Source organism: Lepisma saccharinum, chromosome 19 (assembly GCF_977018435.1).
Source record: "Lepisma saccharinum chromosome 19, izLepSacc3.1, whole genome shotgun sequence".
NCBI lineage: Eukaryota > Metazoa > Arthropoda > Insecta > Zygentoma > Lepismatidae > Lepisma > Lepisma saccharinum.
The window spans coordinates 39,831,506-39,841,259 of record NC_139247.1 but is presented as its reverse complement, the minus strand read 5'-3'; the positions used below and the strand labels follow the sequence as shown (position 1 = coordinate 39,841,259).

The 9,754-nt window shown below is 35.9% G+C and overlaps 1 long non-coding RNA gene across 1 annotated transcript; it reads left to right on the top strand.

The window, feature by feature from the left end:
* Positions 1-2,334: 2,334 nt before the first annotated feature.
* Positions 2,335-6,393, top strand: LOC146003113 (uncharacterized). The gene is made up of 3 exons (XR_014443782.1): positions 2,335-2,410; positions 4,218-4,332; positions 6,142-6,393. It is a non-coding gene; the product is annotated as an uncharacterized LOC146003113 (long non-coding RNA).
* Positions 6,394-9,754: the final 3,361 nt, after the last annotated feature.

Below are 9,754 nucleotides of genomic sequence, written 5' to 3'. Positions count from 1 at the left end.
GTAACATGCAGGCTCTAAGCCTAAGGGGGGCCGGAAAAATTTAAAATTATTGTCATATTTCTCATGTGTAACATTTTCGCAAAAATTCACGATATCTTGCGTCGACATTTTTACCCATTTAATATTTTCTCGAATAAAAAGCAATTTGTCTTGTCTTTTTTCCTTTCTCTCGACCTTGCACTCCCGATTTTAATATGTTAACAATAAAGCACCTCCAACTGCCACGAAGCAAGTGCGAGGCATTTAAATGCTTGGGTCGTTTGCAACTGGAGAAGACAATGAATAACATAAGCAGTTCTTACTTCAGCTTCATATTTCAGAACCCGGAAAACAAAGTAAGACATTATTAGAGTGAGTGACATTATTAAATATAATTTTCTTCAATAATTTATTAGATAAATATGATAATTTGCTGACGTATCTCTGAAGATTTTGTATCGAGTTAAATTGAGATTCCCAATTTAAAAACAGGTTGGGGACTCGTATTCTCATCTCGCCCAGGACCTCGCGATATGTTGCTACGCCACTGGGTATATGGGTTGTCATTGTTCTTCTATTTATTTAAAAACAATCAACCCATATTTTACCTCACAGGGTGAGCCTCAAAAGGTCAAGATTTTCGCCAATATCTCTCTGTCCACCCTATTGCCTCCTGATAGAAGTAATTTAGTATTTGAGAAACTACACGAGAAATACATCCTAAGTGGCATCGACGAGGAATTAGATTTATTGTATTTTCCTTCTCATAAATGTCGACAATACACTAATTCTATTTAATAAAAAAAAAATAATTGTCTCTAAAAGAGATTCGAACCTGCGATCTTCAGACAACTAGGCCAGGCCTTTACCACTTTCCCACTTTACTACAACAAACTAACTTGAAATTTTGTCTTAAGTATCGTCAGCAATCTTGCAAACTTTGTTAACATACACTAGTTTATTTTTACAAGTTGGAATAGACAAAGTCTGCAACTCAGAAATAGACTTCTGTGACAACTTATTCTCTCCCGTCTACAATACTGTGACAAAACTCATGTATTGTAAATGTGAAGGGGCATTGCTACATGTTGCAAATAATTTCTCATACCATCGTTAGTTCCAGATTTGGCCACAGCCACCGATCATATAGTTTCTGGACATACAATACATATTTCTTCTGACGAGCCCTCTAACAAAAGCAACTCCTAGAACTTCCAGAAATATCCACCAGAGGCAGCACGCTATTACGAAGAACGCGCCAGTTTCGCCATCTGTTGACCAAAGCTTGAACGTAATAGGTTCACAAGCGGGTGAGCATGCCACATACAGAGAAAAACATGCAAAATATGCGAATAAATATGCATATCAAAGAAGAAAGATTTAGCAAAAGAAAACAACACATATCTGTTTACATGTTTGTTTTTGTAGTAACTGAAAGGAAACTTTAAAAAGAAAGACAAGGTGCTTCTCTGAAGTGCATATTCAGCCTACTTTCATAATTTGCACCTTTCTAGTGTATATCTTAGGTAATTTAACTCCATAACTAACAAATGATTACATGTAGAGACCGGATTTTAAAGGGAAGTAATTTCTTATTTTTCAACACGGATCATGGAATAACTAGCAACAGTGTTGATAATTATCTTCCACCAACAAGATGTGTATGTCTATGTATTCCTAAACGTATGTATTCTAGGTGTGTCGCCGGACAGCCGACCAGCGGAAAGTTTCCAGTAACGGTTAGGTGATTAGCGGGGCCTATATAAAGGAAGGGAAGGGAGCAGTCGCCCTCAGATGTTTTGGTGGAATACGGCGAGGCAAAGAGGTGTCTTTTCTCTATGGGGCGAAACGGAGAATTTTCATGATAATATGAATCGGCGGGGACACTAACTTCTTTTCTTCATTTAATTACACACAATTGATCAATATCCCATTAATTCAATAGTTCATCTCATGTGGGAAACCGGGTACACACGTACACATACCTTCAGCCACCTTTTTCGGTACCGAAGGGTCATTTTTTTTTACTCGTGGAGCCAGTGGCTACATGAGTTCACACAGTCTCTTCAGGAAGGGGGGGACAGGGTACACCGAAATGTACACGGAAAGAAAGGATTAGTTCCAGATACAAAATATATTTGGTTCCACAAAATTTCTTACAGTCAAACAAGGTTTTGTTTCACCTACAGAGTGACTGTTCACATAAACCATTTGGTTGAGTTCTCTTAACAAACATATGAGTTTGACGTTAGTTTTGTCCATTGAAACATTGTCCATTACATCGAAAGAAATATTTTGTTCCGTGAACAAAAACAACGTGATACTCGTACTGGCAAGTGTGACAAGAGCAAACATGGCGGATCTGCGAACCCGTACGCTTCGAGTACCTTAAAGTCGTGGAGATTTGAAACACTAATACGTACATTTGCTGGTAAGTGTAACATTATTGATGTTAAATATGTTAAGTAGGAAATGTAAATCATAGAAATATATAAATAGAGGCGTAGAAGTTCAATGCAAAATTTTGAGGTGGTTTTGTCTCGTATCTTAATTTGTAATTCTTATGCACGTAGAAAATATGTAATATCTGATCATGCTGAATATAAAATAGCTACAATACATTACAAGTTGTGCAAGCGTGTTTTACGTTAACACAGGCACAATCGCTCAGTCAATATAGCATCTTGACTACCATACGTTCGACCTGTGTTCGATCCTCGGGTTAGATGATCTGGGCCAGGCATTTTCACAACAGTTAATATAATATTTATAACAATTTACCTTTTGATTGTAAGCTAATTACTGGCGTAGCAGTGCAACGTGTACCGTGTTGGTTTCTATCGTATATTGCGTCTTTTTACATTATGGGGTCCGTTGTCTCACTGTACTCCGTCGAGAATTACTTTGTGTTTTCTTTTAAACGACAGATTTCGACCATTTATGTAATATAAAATTGGTTCAAACATGCGGGAAACACATGTAGCTGAGACATTTAATCCCAAAATATGGTCAGTGTAAGTAACAACTTGCCATGGCGAAGTTGTTTCGCCAGTTTTTATGAGTAAAAACCGGTTGTGTGCTCACTCAAATAGCTAAAAAACACATCGAAAATTGCTATCAGCCCCATACCTAACCCTCCTAATGTAACAATGTAATATTATAACTGCTGTTGTGATATGTCGTGTTGGGTGCTACATTCACTTGCATGAAACTTTCAGGCTGTTCTGCTTCATGTTAAATTAACAGGTGTACTTTTCTTCACAATACCTCATTTCTGCAGGCTAAAAGCAAGGGAACATGCAAAAAATATTTCATTTTCTTGAGAGGGTTCAGAGGGTTAAACACATTGTTATGTTAAAAAGGTCAAACAGCGTGAAATGAAGTTTTGAAATTTTTATTGCATTTTTATTCTTTTACTGATCATTTTCCACAAAATAAGTATTTTAATCTTGTGCGCATGAAAATGGTGCATCGTGATAGTATGCCATTATGTTCCCTGTGCCTACTCGGATATTTTAAGTTTTTGCAACAAAAATGGTTGATGTTCTACCTCCTTCCGTCCGTGATCTTAGCACCGAATTAAAATCAGAAGTAAGCGACATGAACACAGCTGAAGCAACGATAATACCTGGTAGCGCAGGGTTGCCAGGAGTGTAAAGAAAGGCATCAAATGCAAGAGAGGCACAAAATTATGTGAATAGCAGTTTCTGAATTTCTTCCATTTGGGGGGGGGGGGGTTGGCAAAGATGAAAGTCACTGGTATTACGAAAATGTATACACGTTCGGATACAAATGCAATTGTAAGGGGGTAAATTGTAAAAAAAAAATAATTAAAAAACACTTTGGCCCGAAAGTGTTATTTCCTTTGGTCTTCATAGTCAAGTTTGACAATTTGTTGTACCCCCCCCCCCCTCACACACACACACATACACATATACTACATAAAGGTGATGTCAGAAGTTTTAAACTTATGGAGTTATGGTAGTTAGAATGTATTCCGAAATGGTATGTTTCTTGTACAATGGTGCTGCATAATTTGTGCTTGAAATGTGTGAATCAAATCATAATAAAATAATACATTTATACATGAATAAAATGTAATTTGGGGAGAGGGGGAAGGCTAAGCCTAATCACTTAACCTACTCCTGTGTATTCTCGAATAGCATTACTGAAGTTCAGAAATGTATTGGAGTGGAATCTGTAAATTAATATTTCCTTGTTTTCTGTATATCTTCTAGACAACCAATAAAATAGGTAGTCCTGGCTGGCCAAAGCAATGAACCATGTCCAGAGGTGCTAAAGCATTGCCACAATACCTGGAGCATTAGGCAGTGCTACAGCAGAAACTGGGATGTACGTATATTAGTCAGCACTTATCTAATTTATTTGTAAGCAAATAAGTTGAAAGATTTATGAACAATTTAAACTGCTCAATACTTTGTACAAATCAAACATTTATGCTTTTCTGTTGTTGATTTGGTTTCTTGTTATTTGGGTGCTACACACATCTATCTTTCCCAGGAGCTTCATTTTCTTATTTTTTGCTGGTGTATACAGTATTTCCATTGATATTTCCTGACTATATTTTTATGATGTAATAGTTTCATAATGTTATCACATTGGTAAACGGTGGGACAGGGAGCGTTCTGTAGAATTTTAACAAACTTCTTTTGAGGTCCAGGTAGAACGCTTGCTCAGATGCATGGAATGAGATGGGAACTATGCGTAAGTGTAACTCTGAGTAGAGGACATTACAAGCAAACTATATGTATGATCAATGTTTCAATCTTTCCATTATTAAACAAATTATACCTCAACAGGCAAAACTTTTTGATGCCCCCAGGTAATTACATAAATATTCATGAATAGTTGTACAGTGGACAAAATACCTTAATCGGAAACTACCAGCAGGCCTATATAATATTAAGTCTTTGTGTTTATCGAGAATATGATTTTTTTATTTTTTATTTCAAATTTTACTTGGATAAAATGTTGGTAATGAATTGCCTAAGTACCATATTGGAACCATATTTTCAGATTCAAAGCATGATGTTCATGCATCATTACCAATCATAAAGCACAAGATAAATAAGCACATATTTTTCCTATTCTATTTAACAACCGGAGAGAGAGAGACACACATACACAGCGAGCGAGCGAGAGAGAGAGAGAGAGGGAGAGAGAGAGAGAGTGAGTGAGTGAGTGTGTGAGTGAGTGAGTGAGTAACTTTAATTTCCCTCTCATGGATTGTATTGCACAAATCGTGTTCACTTTTAGAAAATGTAAAATATTGCATTTTAAGTATTATTCAACCTTCCTTCTTACAACTTTGCAATTGCAAGCATTAACACATTTATTGCAATGTAAGTGTCTCACACAGAATGTGTGTGTGTGTGTGTGTGTGTTGTCTCCAAACTTTATGACAAGAAATATGTTCATTTGCTTGTAATAACTGTAAGTTATAAGAAAGAAGCTACAATGCAAGCAATATGTACAGTGTGATGAGTGGCGGCAATTGGGTTCCAAAACCAGGGGAGCAACTGGGGGGTCAAAGACAGTATGGATAAGGTTTAGCATAGTGCGGGGGCAAAAGTGATGGAAAGGGGGAGCAACTGCCCCCCCCTAATCGCTGACACTGAGTGTGATATATAAGTATTCCCAAGCAAATTTTCCCCGAATGTGTTTATTCTTTGTTTTAGACAATGAGACATTCAAGGAACAAAATTGAAACAACATGCCAAACAAGCTGCTGACAAACACTGCAACCACCAGGTGAAAACCCAGCTTAAAAACACTCAGGGTGCAAGAGAAAAAAAATCAATGAAATAATCATGGTTAATTTGCCGAGCAACACTCGTACATCCACTGCACATACAAGCGGAAGAGGATAATTTGAAAACGGTTTTGGTTAAATAAATACAAAAAAAAGTTGCAAATTCCACATGGACTAACTGGGACTAGCCCTAACTGGGATTCGAACCACTGTCTATACTTTACAGAATGTTATTTTGACAATACATTCTGCAGCAAATATTTCTTTACCTGTAAGTTCAGAATGTTTTTCTACATGTTTGATGGTCATAGAATTTTATAATTCTAATTGATCTGATGAACCAACCAACCAGCTAACTCTGTTATTTATTATGTTTCTTTCTTTCTTAGCAAATAACACCTTCCGTGAATCCACTGGAGAGCACTATCTGTTTCAAACAGTCGAGGATTTTTTTAAATTCCTATTTTGATGGATTGCCAGCTGAAAAAGTAACCAGACATGTTTCGATTCAGGAGGATATGGAACATTGAATCAATATTTACGTTAACAACTGTTGTACTTCATCCTTTGAATGTCTCCAGAAATCTAATACAGAAGAACTTTTTATATGTGAACAAAAAAGTTTTAATATGTAGTGTATGTGTGGGTATGAACACAAAACATTCATGATACTTGATTATTCCTAATAAAAATATTATTGTTCCACATCAATATGTTTAATTGCTACATGTGCAAGAAGAATTTTGGTACTCTTAAATTGCTTGTGTGGTTTTTTTTTTTTTTAAGCATTGTGGCACGTATTTAACTGCTTGTGCTCATACGTGTAAAAGAAGTTTCTAAAATGCATGCAAGTTTCGCAGACATTTTGGAACACTAATATGTGCCTTAATTATTTCTCATGCATATATCAATGATGATATAATATTAAAATGTTTTTTTTAATTGTAGTTCGACTACTTTTTACAGCAATTTAGTGCAACTGCTGTAACATTAAATCCCCCTGCGTTAATATTTTTTTGTATACTTGTGCACTGGAGTAGTGTAATGGTGGAAGAAAATCCAACTTTAAATATATTGAGAAACAACTTATCATTGAAGAAGTATTCATACATTTCTCTGTATCATTCATTGAATATTACGATTCATGTTAAAAATACAGAGGTTGCTCACACAGTGAACATCCCGCATAACAAACGTGTGCACATAGGCTAGAACTATTGTACAGTACATACTGTATTTTCTACAACTTATATTTTGGTAAATTCATAGCATTTTCAACATTCTTGCCTTGGTGGTGTGTTCTGTATTTCCTCTACTAGTTTTTTTATGATGTTTCCAGGTCTTGAACCTGGCTTGGGAACAGACTAAAATGATTCCTGTAGTAAACTGGTTTAACACAGTGTGCCACTTAATACATGCTGTCCTGGAATGGATTGCGTTCATTATGCGAGACACCATTGTGTATGTATTGTGTGTGATGTGATAGGTCTGTGAGCTGATGACACTTTGTCATGTGATTCGCAACTACTTGACTACTGCTGCTCCAAAACACATCATGAAATATCAACAAGCACAAGTTCACGCAAAAATAACCAAAACCACCCACCTTGCTAACATTTAATAACTTCCGACCACATGTTGGCTCTTTCCATTGCAAACAATCTCACCACTCTGCCTGTGTGACAAAGGGTGACCTGCATTTTATCTTTGAACACAACAATAGGGCTGATTTATATTTTTTTTCCATATATCGAATGGTTTAACCCTAGAACACTAGTGTACGTAAAATTTACATGTGGTGTTCCCTCAATTCCCTTCCCTACCTCTCAGATACACGTCCCTCAACCTAGCAGTGTCTCGACCAGTCTGTCAGACATAAAGAATAGAATAGAATACTTTATTAGTCATTAGACAACATGATTGCAATAAGAAGAAGGTAAGTGCTGATCATCTTGATTTTGTGTGTTATGTTGTACAATGTATGTTAATTTTGCGTGGCTCTAGTAAAACGAGAAAAATCTTTCACATAATTTTGACATTCATAAATTCAACTTGGATAGTTAGATTTTGAAAAAAAGTTTAGAAGCATGCACTATTTTCTTGCAGGATTACAATATTGCATTCGTTCCTTATTTACAGTGTTATGAATATTTTTTTGTTTAATTTTCATTGTTTGAACTTTTCACCCTCATTCTTAATGTACATATTGGCTTGACAATCAAGACATTCTTTTAAAATATTATATGTTTAATAAAACCATTCTTCTTTGTAGCTAATCAGTGGTGATTTATTCATTCTAGTTAACAGTGGTTAGAAGTCCAAAAACTAGAATTAATAAAACCATGTTTATACTTTTAAAAATGAAAAATAAAAAACCAATATAAGGAATATACAAAAGTTGATTTTCAAAAGGAATCATCACACTGTTTTCATGATGTAGAGGTTGTGTTGAAAATAGATTGCTTCATGTAAGTAAAATTTATGTAGTGCTAGTTACACTGTAATATGGGAACATGCTAGTGTTGTAGGGTTAATAATACTTTAAGGTATTATTTGTTCTCTATAATGTCAGTGTGAAGAAATGGAATATACCATATAGATTTTGTAGCTATGGTGAATATGCCTTTACGAAACATAATGCAAAAAATATAATGAAATTGCAATTTGTCTTTGCAACATTCACAAGGCAGTGTCTCAAAAATAAAGTTCCATTTTTTTAGTTAAATACAGAGCATTAAGTGTAGATTTCTTATATCCATTGTAACCGGTGGTCTTGTTTAACATGTTGGTCCAGTCTGTAGGATGTCCGACTACCATACAGGACACCTGGTTTTGGTTATCAGGATATGTGATTTTGGGAGGAAATTTTTTGATCTGTCCTAGTACAAGCAGCTATGGCACACATCCACCCTCATATCACTGGGGGTGTAAAGGAAGCTCCAGCATGGTTCTGATCACATCTCCACTTTTGAAGATAAAAAGGAAATATATGGGGGCCATATATATGTATATGTGTGTGTGTGTGTGTGTGTGTGTGTGTGTGTGTGTGTGTGTGTGTGTGTGTGTGTGTGTGTGTGTGTGTGTGTTTATATATAGTCATAGTTTATGTTAAAAAGCAGAGTGTACAATCCTGGGGGATGAGGGAATTTCAACCCACCAACAATTTTGTCCTACGAAAATCCAGTTGGTATAGGAAATGGTTTGCTACTTTATAAATACCCGATATGTATAAGTATGTGTGTATTATTATCTACGTATGTGTATATACACACAAACATACACATCAGGTATTCATAAAGTAACAAACCACTTCGTTTACCAATTGGATTTCTGCAGGACAAAATTGTTTGTGGGGGGAAATATCCCCCTGTCCCCAAGATTTCACGCTTTTTAATATTTTTAATAATAATAATTCCAACAAAATAACCTTTACTGCCAACAAGTTGATTTGGTTGATGGTACCAAGCATCTTGTTCAGAGAACTGGACCCAATTAGATACAACAAACAAATGATTTGGTTGGATGAACAAGATTAAGTCAATCAAATAATTTTGTACTCTGAACCTTCACGTTTGGCTCGCGTATAACAAACAAGGGATTTTGTTGCTGTAACTAGGATTTGTTGCAGCCAACCAGACTTTTTTCTCAGTGTAGATTTTGCGAATAACGGCCAAGAATTAACTAATGTAAATGTAATATGAATAAACCTATATATATATCTAAAAGAAAATGTGCGTTAAGTTATAACTTGAAGAAGTACCTGTCTATTGGCTAAACTAGCATCCACAGAACTGCAGGTACTGCAAGTTTTGAACCTAGGGACAAGGATTCAAAAATGTATGGTTGTGTATGTTGCTGAGAATCGCTCTAAAAACATAAATTACACCTTTACAAGGAACGAAAGAACAAGCGCCCTCTACCTTACCTTCCCTTCATGAGTGTTGGGAGTACGTTGCAGCGATTGTTGCAACAATGCGATCTGGGCTAACACAGCAACAAACG